Genomic DNA, 16,914 nt, shown 5'->3' on the forward strand with positions numbered 1-16,914 from the left:
GCACCATGAGTTTATTTCTGTCTAGCGTTCCCTTTTCATGGCTTGTTAATTTTCTCTTTAAAGGAGTGGCAAAAATAGCTGGCCAAGAGAATCGGAAAACCTTTTCAAGTTCATGGCTAGAAGCGTCGAATAACGAAATACAAACGACGCCCAAAGCCAGCAATTTTTGTGTTAGCCAAATTACTATTATTTGCCGCAACATAAACTAACAAACACACATAGATACATACTCGTACAAAGCAGAGGCACACATGCAAAAAATATAGATATACATATAAACAGCCTTGTCTGTCTGGCTTTTCGCCTTGGCTCTAAAATTTTTGGCCCTGCAAACGTGGCTGAATGACTTAATGTCCTTTTTGGCAGCCACACCCCAAATATCTCACCCCGCAAAGCTAGTGCAGTTGTTGTCTAGACTGCGGCAAACAAACTTTATTTCGTTTTTTCACTATTCTCCATTCTCTATTCTAATTACTATATTTCCCATTTATTTCACTATTTTTTGGCGAAAAGTGAGTTTTTAGCAGGTGGTTTCGCTTTGGTTTAGACCAGAAGCTTAAGGACCTTCCCCCAATTCCCCCAATTTATAATACCGCGACATTTTGCACTTTGCTATGGCTTCACGTTTGCGTGACTCTACGTCTTTGCAACAGGAAAAATCAGAAAAAAAAAAAAATTAGCCAAATGATAAAATTTTTCCTTCGCTTTTATTTCACTTTTAATTCAAAGCGGATTTCGGCATTACCTTGGCGGGGTCTCTCTTTGTTTTGGTTAAGCTTATGGAAAATGGCAGTTGGAGGGGTTCAATGGAGTTCAGTTTTTGATATTTGCGTGCCTGGCCGCAAAAAGTTTTTAATGCTGCACACAACGATGCGCATTGCCGATAAGGTTGCTCTCCCTCTATTCAAAGTGAGTAAAATAAAAAGGGTTTCGCATTGCATAACACCATCAATCTTTTGACCAGGCCAAAAGCAAGGAGGATAGGCTATGCTCTGCCGCAGGCCATATATCATTCACAGTGTCTGCCTGGCTTAACAACATGCAACTTCAAACTCCAAACTGCAAACGGCAAACCGGCAAACACAGCAATTAAAGCCAATGAATTGACAAGAAACTGCTGGCCCAGGCTAAAAATCTACCAAACAATTGTTATCTACCAGCGAACGGAGACAATTGCCGCCTTTGTCTTTTGGCCAAATTCAGGGTGAGGCCGCCAGCGAAATGTTGGCCAAATTGTGGGGTACTTTTCTGCAATGATTCGCCAGTATTTTTAAATAGTAGAAAATACAATTTGCATATTACCTTAGAAAGATAAATGTGTGGAATGTTACCCTTCACTGCTTGTACAATACAATGAGCGATACATCGGGTACAGGTTTCCCTCAAACCATTTTTCTCTAACAATCTGTGTCTATTTATGAAATATTTTTTAAAATATACTCACCATTGATTGAAGGCTAAAGAAGAACATTAAATTATATAATTTAAAAATTAAGCACTAATTGCAAGTAAGGTCAAGTTTGATCTGCTTATAGTGACACATAATAATTACCTCAGCGGAAACAGATTAATTTCGAGCAATCGAGCCACGTAATTAACCAGCGAGATGATGACGATGCTGCAAGATTACGTTTTGAAGCGCCAGCAAATGATTCTCGATTTTGCAACTTCCACATCCACAAAATCTCCGCCTGAGTTGCAAGCTCATGATTTTGCGGTTTGTTTGGGGCCTTGGCCATAACAGTAAGTTTGAGAGTGCAACGTGCTGCGATTTTGCCTGGCATGCTGTTTTGTATATGGACTCTTATATGTGTGGACTCAATGGTTGTGAATGAAATATTTGAATCGGCAGTGGCAAAAGGTTATAAATTCGACATGGTCTGCAGCTGAAGTTCTCGGGATAAATGCACTAAATCTTGTGGCACGAATGTGCAATGAATTTTACCGCCATTGATATTTCAGATACGAATTTATTTGGGGTTTTTCTGAAAATGTCTGGATAACGGTGTTTTTATTAATCATTCAGCTGGGTAACTTTTACAAAACTAAATTTCAACAGAATAAGAAATGACTCTAATCTAAAGCATTGAAGCAAATGCCACGTCTTTGAAAATTAATCAAGTTCTGCAGAATTTCTAGTAATTCGTGTCCAATGCTTAAACTTCTTGCATATTTTCCATTAATATGATAGACCAAACAAACACCTATTCATTTTCTAGTATCGCTGGCAGCCTTTTCTGGCTTGTTATGCTCACTTTCGCTGGCAAGAAAACGATCAAAACAAACGAAATAAATAAGGCGGCAATAAAAGCGATAAAATAAAAATAAAATATGTAAAAAACCGAAAAACGCTTCGGGGCTCAAGTACTGGACCTCTAGCCGCCCGCCCCGTATAACTAGACCACGCCCACTCGACGTTTTGGCGATTTGATCAAAATGCGCATAAATTTGTGGCCAGCACTGTTGTGTGTGTGCGTCTGTGTGTGTGCGGTTTCTGCCAAGTAAGACGTCCGTGGCGCCCACTGTCCATGCGGGTGGTCGACTGTGGAAAATGGGAGAAAAGACCATTTGCATCTTTCTCTCCGGTTTGCAAGTGTGCAGATCTTTGTACACTGTCAGAAATTTGGTGGCATTCGACCTTCTTTTAATTAAGGAACCTTTTTGCAAATATTAATGTTCAATACAACAAGATTAATTAGATTTAAGGTAATTACTTTTGCAGATAGTTAACTACAAACCTGAAAAACCAATTAATAAGTTAAGTGATACATATATATATTTATTTATGTCACACGATCTAACTAAATATTTTTTAACTAAAACTAAATACTGAACTATATATTTTTTCTGTGCATCTAAGTGATTGACTTCGAATTCTAAAACAAGAAATTTGCATTTAATTGGGCAAGTTTGCGCGAGTCAAGCAAGGGATACGAGAAAAGTTGCGATGCGACAAAGTGTATTTATTCTGCTTTGAAGCGAGTGACAAGAAAACCTCTTTTCCTTTGAGCCTGGGAAAACGCAGCAGATGAGATTTGGCTGACATCAATCAGCCGGAGATCTTTGCATTTTGTCTGTTTTTCTTTTTTGGGGGCCGGTGTTTGTTTGTTATTTTGTCTGCGACACGATGACGTTTTCAAAGACCAAAAACTAAAAAACTAAAAAAATCCGATGAGTGAAAGTACATTCGTATGTGGCACTGCAGTTGTTGTCATTTCATTTCATTTCTTTTAGCCGGGCCGTAATGTGTGTAAAGTTTGCAACCGTCGACAGACGACTTCTCATGGCTGTTTGTCTCTTCGGCTTTTGATTGTCTGGCGATAGCCAATAGAGATTTTCATTTGTCAGTCAAAACAGCCACGGCGAAACAAAAGCCGATTCCAAAACCAAAAACTGCGATAGACCAAAGACGAAATACGAAAGACGAGACGCGTCTGTCAATGACACAGAAAGAGAGTTTAAATCTTCGAAGACCACGAGCATGATGTGTACTTGTTGCACTGGGTCTGATTAGACTTTTTTGATGTTCGAGTATCTGCTTTTCACTTTCCCTCTCGCTGGCCTCCCGTTTCTTCTTTGGTTTCTTCTGCGTCATCGAGAGATTTCCAATTCTCCAATCGGGGGGCACGTGCTCAGCCACTGAGTAAAGACTGTCTGCGGAATTCTTCCAAAAAGCTGTTGATTAAGGGCTCCGATTACGAGATCATTTTTTTGACCGGAAGTGCACTAAGAGTATGGGTAAAATATGCGAGGTAGCTAGGAAACCTATTGGGTTTCGGGTATACCAGACTACAACCATCCTCGGATTCTAAAGAAGATCTTAATAATATTGTCTTTCGTATTATCATTATTAAATTTATTAACGGAAAATTAAACTCTTAGGGTTTTTTAATATGGGAGTTTGAATCGCATGTTAACAATTGATAATCCATACAAGTTTATTAGTGACATTTTATTAAAATTTGGAATTTGTTTAGTTTAGAACGGAGAGATCTTTAATATTAAATAATGGCTTAATTCGCCTGTTTAATTCTAATCACCTTAGAGCCCTTTGTTACGGGAGAGTTTTTCCCTTCTGGCCAGCAGCAGTCAAGCTCCGTTGAACCGTTGGGCATAAAACAACGACCTCAGTAAATTCGTTTTTAATGATTCCGAAACTTGTCCTTCAAAATTAATTATGCCCTTTACTTTGCAAAGAGTATATATGTATATAGTAATACAGTGCAGGTACCTTGCCCAAGTGAACTTTGCTCTGAAGACATGAACTTTACACTCTGCACATTAATCTCAGCTAGGCTCAGCTGCGCCGACTAATTACGCTGGCAATCTTTTAATTATGCTCCAACAGTCTCGGAAAATGAAACAAAAGCGGCCCACAAAAGATTTGTTGGTATTTTCCAGCAGTTTTCTACCACTCATTACCAACGATTCTTGTCACTAATCACGATGCTGATGGCTGAAGAACCAAATTAAAAAGAGACGCAAGTTCTAAAAAAAAGCAGCTAAAAAAAACATCAACAAATGTAACTGGGTCAAGTTGTTGTTGCCGGAGCTGCCGTTGAAAAATACAAAATAATTGTGGAAAATCTCAAGATCTTTTTATCTGCGGTTTTATTTTGTTGTCTTTCGGTTTTTGTTTAGTTTTCGTACGTTTAATGCGCTGGCGGATGACTGGATGGCTGGATGGCCGGATCGACGAACTGGGGAACTGGGCCGAGTTTCAATTAAGTTTTCAGCCCGGAGCCAAACACACGCCCCCCCAGCAATGGGTCTTCAGATCTTCAATGTAAAACTTTTGTACACCTTACGCACTCGAGAAGCGCGGAGAAAGGCTTGAGAACTCTGAGAGTGGCCAATTAGGGTGTATTAGGCAATTAGAGGTAATCAGCCTTGTTGGAAATTACCTTTTCACAATTATTCTAATGAATTGAGGGAGGTGTTTCCGCTCTCGGTGATGCCAGTTGAAAAGTTCTGACTTGTGTTCTCTTACGCACTCATGGGAAGTGTTTTAAAACCGTAAACAAATTTTAAATTAAATCTTAACAAATCTTGAAATTATCTTTATGCTTTCTAATGTTGTTATTTAAAATATGATTGCCTTCAGAATATTATAATATGGGTGTGAAACTATTTATTGAATGTTTTAAGCCAGAAGCCACCGCGACCGGATTTCGATGCATGTCAAAATATTGAATGCTTGTTTGCCCAGGAATAGAAAAATATTTTTGATAAATGATAGATATTTCCGTCTGCCACCTCACTCCTCCAGTAATTATCGGCCGCCAAAATAATCGATGAAAATGGGGAAAGGTGGCTTCGTGCGATTTTCACGTCGGACATCCCAAGCGGTCCATTGCCCAACTGGACGGGAGTCAATAAAAATAATTTCGCGAAAGTTGTCGCACAATATGGTCGCGCGTTGAGTGTTTACTTCATTTTCATTAAGTTGTATTTTTAAGTTTTATTTTCTCCGGCTTTTTATTAGATTGTAATGTTTAATGCTGCCGCTGGCTGCAGTGCCGCAAGTTGCCAGTTGCCACATTTCGCAGCCATAATTCAACTAATTAAATGCACATGAAAAATTCAGCACTCGAACAGGCAAACTTGACAAATGGCATTAAGTTTTTAGCCACGGGGAGGGGGCATATCAAATGCCAAGCCAAAAGCTTCGGGATGAAACGCACTGAGAAATGTTTCAATTGGAAATGCACAACGAATTAATGCATTTTTTAGAGATTGGAGATGGGAAATAGTTTGAATTAGTCATGGGAAAATAACAGGCGAGAGTTGGCGTAGGTCAAGTTGGGTAATGCACAAGTAATATTATTTGAGTATAGGTGTTATGAAAACTGTCGCCCAATACACACTTCCCTGAGTACATATTACAATCTTTTTTATTGGCTCAAGCTAGAAACCCCAATTTCGTTTAACAAACGACTACGATTTCCCCACATACTTAAGCTTTGTCTAATCCAACCGACCAATTACCTGATTATGGTTAAATCTCTGGATCTTCGCTGGCCACTTAGGGGAATTAACCAGATTAGCCATGGCTTGGATCATATGTATTCCAAGCTTGTAAATGGCGGCCAGAGACGTCGGATCGAGAAATGGTTTTCCCAATCAATTAGCTCTGACCTCCGGGTGCCCTTCGGACCTGCACTCGCCGCGGGAGGTTTTCCATTTTCCCTTTCTTTCCTTCGCACCGAAACCATTGACCATTGATCATTTTCTATGAATTGGCCGCGATCGCCGACACGATATTGCCCTAGGTTTTGGCTACCGTTCCGACTGGCCACTACCTAAGACCCAAACAAAAGCCAAAACAAAACTCAAGCCCAAAACAACCTGGTCAGCAGGCAGGCAACTTACAACTTGGGCGCAACTTTCACTAATTTTCAATGCGAGCAAACTTGATCGGTGAATTGCGGCAGCAGGACGCACTTCGTTTAATATTTCTCACCCATTCTCAGTCCCACCTGAGTTTGATTTGATTTTCCAGTTCGCCCAAATGCCCAATCAATTGGACACTTTTCCACTTTATTTTCCACACTAATTGGAACGGACACGAGGGACTTCAGAATGCTTCCCACTTTCGTGCCGACCAATTTTGATACTCTTAATGGAAAACCATTCAAATGAAAATATAATAACAGGGCAATCTAGCAAATAAATTACATTCCTTTATATGTGCAATTATAACAAAGCTTGTATTTAAATAAGTAGTTAAAAGTGGTTCATAAATATTTATTAATCAATTTAAAAGACTTATTTGTAATTGAAACGATTTCTGATATCATTTTCTGATTCGCTTGCACTGGCTTGCCAATTTTTAACCAATTTAAATATTTATAATTAGGTTTTTTTCACAGTTTACTTTCTTGCAAGGGTAAGAAACTGCTTGGTATTAATAAATTGATAATTAATTACTGCTATGGAATTTTCCAATATTTATTTGATCAGTCTTGTCTTGGTAGCATTATAACCTCAACTTTTTACGGATTATAAGGATTACATAGGATTCCTTTAGCTCTAGAATCCCATGTGTTTGGATAATTAAAATTGCTCTCAACTGAAAACTGGAACTGCCATTTCCTTTCTGGCCTTCCGCTGTAACCGTAGTTTTTAACGTTTTATTATGACACGCAAATAGCAAAATCAGTAAAAAAAAAATATTTATCTTTTCAAATATAGCGGTGAAATGTCGGCTGCTGTGTTATAATTACATATATTATAAAATGGGCCCATAATAGACTTGTTTTTCGCCCCTGGCTAATTTGCAATGTTGGCCAAATCTGTTGGCGTTTTATTTTCGTTTAATTACTCGCAACTCTTGCTGCATTAATTGGCTTGTTTTGCTTAATAATGATTATTGGTTTTTATGACTCTTTGATTATGCGATGATGCATCGAAAAAAGCGAGTCTGCGAGGAAAGTCTCTGCAGTGGCTCTTGTTTTTTCCACAGTTACTTTGTTTTTTTGTTTTCCGCCGGCTCTTTGGCGAGGTGTTGAGCATTTTGTTGGAGTTGATGGCTTGTCAGTCAGGCAACTCAACTGCCGGACTGACAGACATTGTCGGTCTGTTTTAAAACGCCGGACCGTTTCTATGTCTGGTTATGCTGGTTGCTAGTGTGCTGCTGTCTTAATTATGTAATGTGCGCTTTTGAAGACAATTTAAATGGCCGCCAGTTGTGGAAAACAAACACGAACCTCGGTGGCCCAGAAACGCCTGGAACACGAGGGAAACTGATTAGGAAGTCGACCGACCATTGATATGCTCTGAAGCGTTGAACTTGGGAACCTATTCAATACCAATTTCAACAATTCAGTTTGTATAAATCGGTTCGTTCTTGGTACATAAATTGATTGAGAAATGAGTTATAGAAACCATCCTTAGTATCCAGCAGTGTGATTAAACGGACGAAAAACAGGACAAAAGTGTATGCTTAAAGCGAAGTGCCCAGAACGACCGTGGGATTCACTATACCTTGCCCTACTACGAGTATATAGGGTATGGTGCATAATTATATGCACTTGATCGGCGGAGAGCGTGTGAGCGAGATAGAGCGCCAAAATGTGCAACTGAAGTGGACAGCCAAGTGGACAGCGAATTATGAATGATGACGCAATGCGGTCTCATCGATGGAGCTGGAAAAACCGTGGCACCGTTGGACTGGGACGGACCCAACCTGCCAGTTGCTCCTGGTTGAAGCTCTTGACCCCGTTTAATGCGGCATGATGACTGCTGAGAAAAACCAAAATTAAAGCCGAAAATATCAAAATCTCGAAACGCTTCAGAAACTTTTAGACGCCCCCGAAACTTGCGTTGCATTTTAATTGCTCTGCGATTAAGCGGCAATTACATAAAATTAAAAACAAAAGTTGATTTCGAACTAAATGATTACGGCAGAGGCAGTCCAAAGCAGAAAGAAGAGCAGTGCGCAAGAAGAAAGTGAAAAAGAGCGAAGAAAGCTGCAGAAGAAACGCAAAAAGAAGAAAAACGATTAGTTACATTCGCTTAGCAAAATGTTGAATAATTGCTTATAATTATGATAATTCAACTAAATACCTGTGCGGGCGGTTGCATCAGCCCCATTTGCACCACTAACCCACCAAAGAGCCACCGCGGAACCACCGCGGAACCACCGCACCACTTCAGCACGCAAGTCTCTACACACTTGGTTGGTTAATTTATGTCATGATTCCGCACAGCAAATCCAAAGGAATTTTCCTATAAATTACACGGGGCTTTCCCTGTCGCCCAGCAATGCGTTGTTTTCAGTTAGCAAAAATGTCAGCGCTTTTGTTTTTTTCTTGTGTTTCTATCGTGTGTGATTTCTTTTAATTTTCCTGCAACATCATTACGAAATGAGACTTTTCTATTCGGTCTTGTTTTTCTTTCTTTCATACCGTTGCACACGAGATTTTCCCCCCGCCGTCCAGTGAAACGTTGGATGGGGCCAAAGATCCCAGTGACATTTCCACATGCAAGAAGGCCTCCTCTTGAGAAAAAATACTTTTTGGCATGCGCTGACACGAAGAAAACATTAAGAATTCTTTGGGGCCAAAAAGAAAATTGTGAGGGCGCGGTTTCTTGCCGTGCTGCATCAATAAATTTAGCTCATAACGCTGAGTGACAGTAATGTGTCATCAGCGGGTGGAAATAGTTTCTAACGAAGTGGGAGTTTTCCTCCTCAGCATTTCTACGGAGTGAGAAATGAGTTTGCGCCGACGAGGTGGCACATCCATTCGATCTGATTTACACGGACTTTACGCTGGATATATGTATAGCGGCTAACCACACTGATTTACTCGGCATAAATATTTATCTGAGCAGGGTGCCATTTAATTATGGAGCTATGTCACCTAATTTATGGGGCAGTTGCCATAACTCTACTGAGCATACATCATTTAACGTGCGAGTTAAAAAATCATCTATGTTTAATAATATTTTTATTTTTTTGGGAAATTATATATGATATTTACATTATTTTTGTAAAGAATACTTTTAAATGCGCGATAAGATGTTAAATGATTTTGGATACTTGGGAAACGTATGGCTATTTAGTTAGCATATAACCAAATATATTAGGTCACTTTACCTATTTTAAAATGCCAATTCCGAATGCATCCCTCAAAAGCGCACGGTAATGATTTTTCATTGCGCCTCGTTATAGCCACAACTTGAAATCCAGACCGTTAACCTGTTCGGATTGGGCGCCAACTAATGAAATCATCAACCTGTGGCCACACAATCCATCAAATTGAAGTTCAGAAAGCGACAGGGGCCAAAAGTGCTAAACAATTTTCCGCACACACAATTGAAACGCAGTTTTCGAACTCGAGATGCAAATGAAGTTTTCGACTTATGCCGGGTCTCGTTTTTTGAATTTTCGTTAGGCTTGGAGCAAGAGTTTCGCTTGTGCGCATAATTTAAAATAATGACGGCACATGAAACTTAATGCGTCTGGGCCGAAAGAGATCGATCTGGAGGCACGGCAGGTGGATCAAATTGAACCCAGGCTGATGATGCGTGATGATGCCTGATGGCTGCCTGATGAATCGAAGAGGCACACTCGCAAATGCTTGGACACGCTTGGTGTGTAAGGTGTATAACAGGTGTCACTCTCACTTTTTGTTCGGTAGTGCTAGCCTACATACATAACAATTAGCCAACAAAACGAGTGGCCAAACTCACACGCAATTATGGCATCCCTGCCGTATCGGCGAGTTGTGATCAGTGATCAGTGCCACTGCCACTGTCTCCTTATATTTTCCTCTCGCCTTTTTGTCACTTTCCTTTTGCAATGCAAATTTCTCGTTCCGACTATTAATTGCTAATGGGATTCAACAGCCAAAAAAATAAAGGAGAAATAACCGTAGAGACAAACGCAAAGAAAAAACCGGCCATAAAAATCGTCAACCAAATGCGGCAACCTGGCTTTAATATCCCCCATTCCATCCCATCTCCTCCAGTCACCTGAATTTTCCTTCTCCTGCCCACGAAGATCGCTGCTCATTCACAGTAGGCAGTTTTCAGCTACCACGGCTTATATGCAGATTTCGAGGAAAGTTTCTCTGGTGGAAAACAACACCAGGGTTCGCAAAGCCTGTTTTAGGATTTTTAGTAGCCAAGGCTTTATGAGCGACTAAATTTATGAATATTTACAGACCTTAAACATAAACATCAACATGCACTGATCACAAATCACGCAAATCATTTTTATGCATATCTATGCAATCAAATGAATTTGACACAGTTTTCTTGAAATTGTTTGCGGATCGAGTGAAAGAAATCTGTCGAAAATTTCCACTATCTTAAATACTTGAAAAAACTTAAACTAACATACTTGCTAAGCAAGTTTTATATCTTAAATTATTTTCTTCCTTTCAACATCATTCTATTTCTTTATAATTATGCAGTAGTTAAAATCTTAAATCTTGGTATTGATTACTCTGCCATTTAGGTACACTAATATAACAAATATGAAAGAAATCTGAAATGAAATCCTAGTTATTTAAACTTTATTTTTAAATAAAATGCAAATTTCCATGGCCGTGAATGATCTGCTAGTGGCAGTCGGCTCCAAACAATTTGTCCTGGGGCACTGAAAATAAAACTTTCTTTGCACAGAGTGGTGTTACCCTTCCCCTCCGACTTATCCCCCGAAACATCCAAAGTGTCTATAACTCCCTCTTTTTGGGCTTATCGACGATCTTTAGACGTTGGCACGTTTCGTTCATTGCCTTGGCTTCAGTTGTTTTTGTTGTTATTGTTGTTACTGTTGCTGTTGACGTGTTGCCAAATGACCATATTCAAGCTTTTATTGTGGCTCGTATTAGATTGCCATGGCCAATGCATAAATCTGTTATTGAATGCGAGCTCGAATTGGAATCGGAATCCGATCGAGAGCGCTTCCAAGAAAGCCAGTGTAAGGCCAAAAAAAAGCCATTTGACTCTGGACAAGCGATTCGACTTTATGCATTCTTAATCGCAAATATTCAAAGAAATGCATAGTGATTTCGAATTTATTCACAAGCTCCCTTTTTAACCTATTCTCAATGGAGGTAGAATTAAACAAATGCATTTGGGTGTATTGCTATTTGACATGGTTCTGATTTCATGCTATTTAGATTTTGATATTATCTTTTTTTTATATAATGCTTATTAAATCCAAGGGGGAGCGTGTTTAATTATTATTTGAAACCGAAACAGAGTCTGTAAAAACACTTTGTTATGATAAAATGATAATTGCATAGCGAGCAATGACAGCTTATTATTTAAATAACGAAAACGCCAGTTCACAAGTTTCTAATGAACCAAGGACCATCAGAAGCACCAACTATTGGAGTTTGAAATGCCGCCAATTACCAGCTGAAGTGGATGTGCTAAAAAGCACCCACTTACAAACTCGTATTTCATTTTCGCATACCACCTTTCATAGAGTGGAAAGTTCTGGCCCGCGGTGAGTCACTAAGCTCCAATAAGACACGGTTCGAGCGCTTTAAAGTCAACAGCATAAATCCGATCTCCTATCGCAGTTCTCCCTCTCGTTCTAATAAGCCAAACAATAAATCATCATCGAGGCTTATATTTTTAGCAGATTTCTTGGCCAAAACTCTGCTGACTCACGATCCCTGAAGAGCTCCAGGCTCCATACATATGTACATTCTCGTATTTATGTACCCAACCATGGGATCCCATTCCCAGACTGAAACGGCGCTTCGCTTTGGGCCTTAGTCGCGTCTCTCTTGGCTTTCCTGTTGTTCTGCTTAAGCTAACAAATTCTGGCAGGGTCAAAACAAAAGGGAGATGGGGCCACTGGGGCCGTGGGGGACTTCAGAGGTGGCAGGGGTAGCAGGGCGAAAAAACAGGCTTGAGCACATTGCTGGACATCACGCAAGGAGGCACCGAAAGGCTGCAGATCGGTGGCATCGCTATCGGAATCGGAGGTAGGAGAAAGTCTCCACGAAGGGCGGCAAAGAATCTCCAGATCTGATGCTCGTTTCCAAATGCACTCGAAAAAATAGCTACTGAGAATTAATTGAAAAACCACAGCCATAAATAAGGTGTGGCTTAGAAAAAGCTGAGTCTGCAATTACATATGTTTGTTATATATTAAAATAAACTTGATAAATATTATATTGTATTTACTATATATTCGGATATAAATAAAATTGTTGTGTTTTTGAAACAAAAAATCAAAAATTGGATGAAATTTTACTAAATTTGTATTAAAAGTTAAGATCAAAAATTGGATGAAATTTCACTAAATTTCTATCATAAGCAAAGATCAAAAATTGGATGAAATTTTAATACATTTCTAACAAAAATTAAATGAAATTAAATTAATTCAAAATTATGGTTTTCAAAATCTTTGGTATATATCTTCTTTTTTTGTTACTTTTCTTTTATTTTATTTTGAATTTTAGAAATATGAGTACTCCTTGTAATATTTCATTCTAAAGGACATGTTGCCAAATAACAAAGCATATTTTTGAAGAGTGCCCTTCGGCCAGCTGCCAAGACACACGAAATTCTGTTTTCCAAGTAGCCCAGCAACGAAATTTGTTATATGACTTACATTAGTGGGTGCATGTCCCGCTTCTCCCCCCCCCTAAAGGTTTGGGGTATTTTTTATTTCGCCGGCATTGTTTGGCAAACGGGCAGCCACATTTGCAGCAGCAGCAGCAGCGGAATTGACATTTCCTTTTACAACATCCAACAAGCTCTGCAAAATGAAAACGATAAATCAGCAACAACGGCGGCGAGCGTTTTCCATGTGATTGCCACGCTTGAAGGACTTTTCTCGTGGAAAGCGCCAACGAAACCTAAGCAAAAATCAAAACAACAAAGGCGAAAATGAATTTGTTGCTTTTCTTGTTGGCCGCTGCTGTTAACAGCATTTGTTGCAGTTGTTTTTTATGAACTAGGTTACTATGTTTGTTGAGTAATTGAGTATAGTTTTTTCGCACACACGAATGTGTCCATTGTTGTTTTTCTTTTTATCGTTGTCGATTAGGAAGCTGCCTCACATGCAACATGGTTTTTTTTATTTCTTGGCAGGAAGCCAGAGATTTTACGGGCGGTGGGGGTGGACTTCGGCTATTTGTAAGTTACGCTGCAAAATAGCTCTATCCTTATAGGGCTTTATGCTCTGCGGAAATAATTTATTGCATTAATTAAAAGTTGAGCCTGCTTAATGTGCACTTGTGCGCACAGCCAACAGCTCGTTTGCGCAATATTCGTATTTTTTTATATTGCTAATAAAAACTAAAATATGAATTATGTGTATGGAATACATATTTGGTGAAAGATACCTCTTAAAATCTAGAGCTAAGCACTCACTAAAATATATGTAAAAGCAAAAACGATTTGCAGGCCAACTGCTTGACCTACCTTATGCTTCCTAGTCCACTTCTCACTTCGTTTATTTCTTTCCGTTCGAATTTGATTTCCCACTCCTTGCTTCCTTCTCTTCAGTCACGTTCCAGCTCCTCGTTTTATTCGTCACTATCCCCGCACCCTGCACTCTTTTGACTGTCTGTGCTGTGATCTAATTACTGTATTTGCTGTCCGTTTTGACTGCTGTCTGCTACTTTTCCCACCACCCCCTCGCCTTTGAAAAGCCTGTTTAATTTCGTCGTGCTCTGCTAGTGACTCCTTTTAGCTCCCACCCCTCCATCGCCTCCCCGTTCCCATCAGCATCCGCATCATCATCGCAACTAACCTGCTCCAACTGTCTCTTGAACTCGTTGGGGTTTGTGTTTCAATTTGGAGCATTTGCTTTTAGTTTTAGATCGAAAAAAACCATTTACAGTCTGGTACAGAACAAATGTTAAGGTACAATTTCAGTCTAGTGACGAAAGACCTCAAAAGCGTTTAACCCTGAATGGTATTTTTTCTTCAGCTTGTAATTAATCAAATATATTTAAAAAGAGGTGGTAGCTTCATTTTTCTTTTACCACAGGTACTTGGTAGTAGCTTTCCTCACTAAGTAAATCGCTTTTCAAAGTAAACGTGCATTAATTTGACTCTTGAAGATACCCTCTGATACCCTTTTCAGTTGGCTGTCGGCTGATATTTGATTATGACATCACTTTGAGCATAGGAAGGACTTCTCTTGACATTAGAGAACAGCACGGAATATATTATTATTGAGAGATCCCTCTTTGTCCTGCCGCCTTGGCTTTCATTATACGAATTTCCGTGACTGGACTATAAAAATATTGGAATCCATAAGGAAACCGATTTTGATGGTGCTGACAATGCATGTATCAATTTTAACTTTCCACGATACCAGATACACAAATACTTATTTATATAAGTGGTGTATATTGGCCAAGTCAACACCAAAAAAAGAAATCCTTGTACGTGAGGTTTGTCTTCGAGGTCACGTAGGAAACATCTGCAACATCTTAAGTACGAGCAATTTCACTTCAGCTGCTGTAAGCCAAAGATTGAGATCCCAAGCAAAACACTTTTAAGATGAACAACAACCACAACAGAAATGGTCTTTTTATAGAGCTCACCTCTTCGAGGAGAGAAATACCTCTTCGATTTAAGTATTATTTATTAATTATTATTCAAACTGTGTAAGCCGATCTTTGCGATCTTTTATTTCGTGTTGCGTTGATTTTGCAATTCGAGATGAAAGTTTGTCGCATGCATTACCGAGATTACATCACAGCCGGCGAAAGAGTTGGATATACAGGTAAAGAAAGAGAGGGTGCGGACTTTTGAGGGGGAGTTACATTCCCAACTGAGGCAGTCAGTCATTCAGTCAGTTCAGTTGGTCAAACATGTTTACATAAAGCTAAATATAGACACGGACAAATGTACAAACAGGACGAACGAACATTTTGCACTAGAGCAGGATAGCACCCATGCAGGCGGCGTGAAAGAGACGGCCTGATAGAAAGACCCCGACTTAGATGGACAGCCAGTCAAATGGTCTTGTTAATTTCCATTTTTCTATGCAAATTCCAACTTCCTCGACTCACTACGAAAATGGCAATAAATGCAGCGGGTTGCAAGGAAATAACAAAAAATAAAAATTTGACTTGCCATAAAAATTGAAATCCAAAATGTAGCAGAAAAAATGGGAAAGGGGCGCGCGGAAGGCGGCGATGGGACAGTGGGCGTCTGTTAGGCAACCTCTGTGGGGGCATGGAAAATGGGGAAAATGGAAAATATGCCACAGCCACATGACACACAGACGCAGTCGGAGAAAAGTCAACGTGCAAAAATAACAAACAACTGTCAAATGTCTGACAAACGAGACAAGGAAAAAGACAAAACTTGCCCACAACCACCGGCAATAAACACAAAAAACTCCGCGAAGACTGCATTTTGTGGCCCAGGATTAATGGGAAGCCAATCGAATCCCAACGGACGATCAAATTGCACACAGCGCGTGGCGGCTATCCAATATCAGCTACCAGAAGGAGTTTAATTAGTATGGTATAATACATATGTATATTTGTTCGTGGTATTTGCAAGCATAAATAAGTACTGTAATTCTTAAAACCAACGAAAATGTTATTAAAGTTTTAGCCTAGTCAAGCCCAATTAAAATGGTAGCAATAGGTTTACAGAAAATTTTACGGATCGAATTGATTTACTTATAATAAAACAAAAGAACTTTCTTAAACAAATGTTATTATAAAAACGTATAAAACATAAAAAAATAGGATTTAAACTTTAAACGGACTAAGAAGTATCTAACAAATTCCCTTTATATTTAAAACCAATCAAAGCATTGTAATTAAATTCACACAATTTAATGATACGACTTTTGATGTCGGTAGAGGCTTTAAATCGGTTTTGATATTCCCAGCAGCGAGCAAATAAATAAATCTAACCATTTTAACGTTACTCAGGGTGTTAAGCAATTTCAGTTGATTTTATTACTTTTTACGCTTTCCTTTCGGTTTTTTATATATGCAGCCTGTTGTGTGTTTGTTTGCTTTCACGCGGTAAACTTAAAGTCAAACTGAAGCTCCAAGCAGGCGGCGCAATCAATGCGAATGCTCCATGGATTTTGTGGGCCAGCGCGGAGGGCGGGGGGAAGCGGAACGGGGAGCGGGAATGGAGAAGCAGAAGCGGCAAGTATGCAGACGCAGACTGGCGAAAGAATGCTGAAATTGAAGATGCAATGCACTGGATGCTTGCATAACGAATCTCGACTGTGTGTGTGAGCGTGTGGAGTGCTGTGGTGTTATCAATGGTTAGTATTAGCGGCTTCTGTTGACTACCGATCAAAATCGGGTATTATAGCTTGGTCGATTCATTGGGATATGAAAAAGAAGCGAGGGATTTAATGCATTTTGAAAGTACTTAAATAATATCCGCCAACATATTGTTTACATACCCAGGAATTTTTATACGGGAATATTGTAAGTTTAGCAACAT

General features: G+C 39.4%; 1 protein-coding gene across 1 annotated transcript in view; it reads left to right on the plus strand.

The window, feature by feature from the left end:
* LOC120448359 overlaps positions 1–16,914 on the plus strand; it is a 56,195-nt gene that overhangs the window by 9,643 nt on the left and 29,638 nt on the right. The window lies entirely within an intron of this gene.

Source organism: Drosophila santomea, chromosome 3L, assembly GCF_016746245.2.
Source record: "Drosophila santomea strain STO CAGO 1482 chromosome 3L, Prin_Dsan_1.1, whole genome shotgun sequence".
Taxonomy (NCBI): Eukaryota; Metazoa; Arthropoda; class Insecta; order Diptera; family Drosophilidae; genus Drosophila; species Drosophila santomea.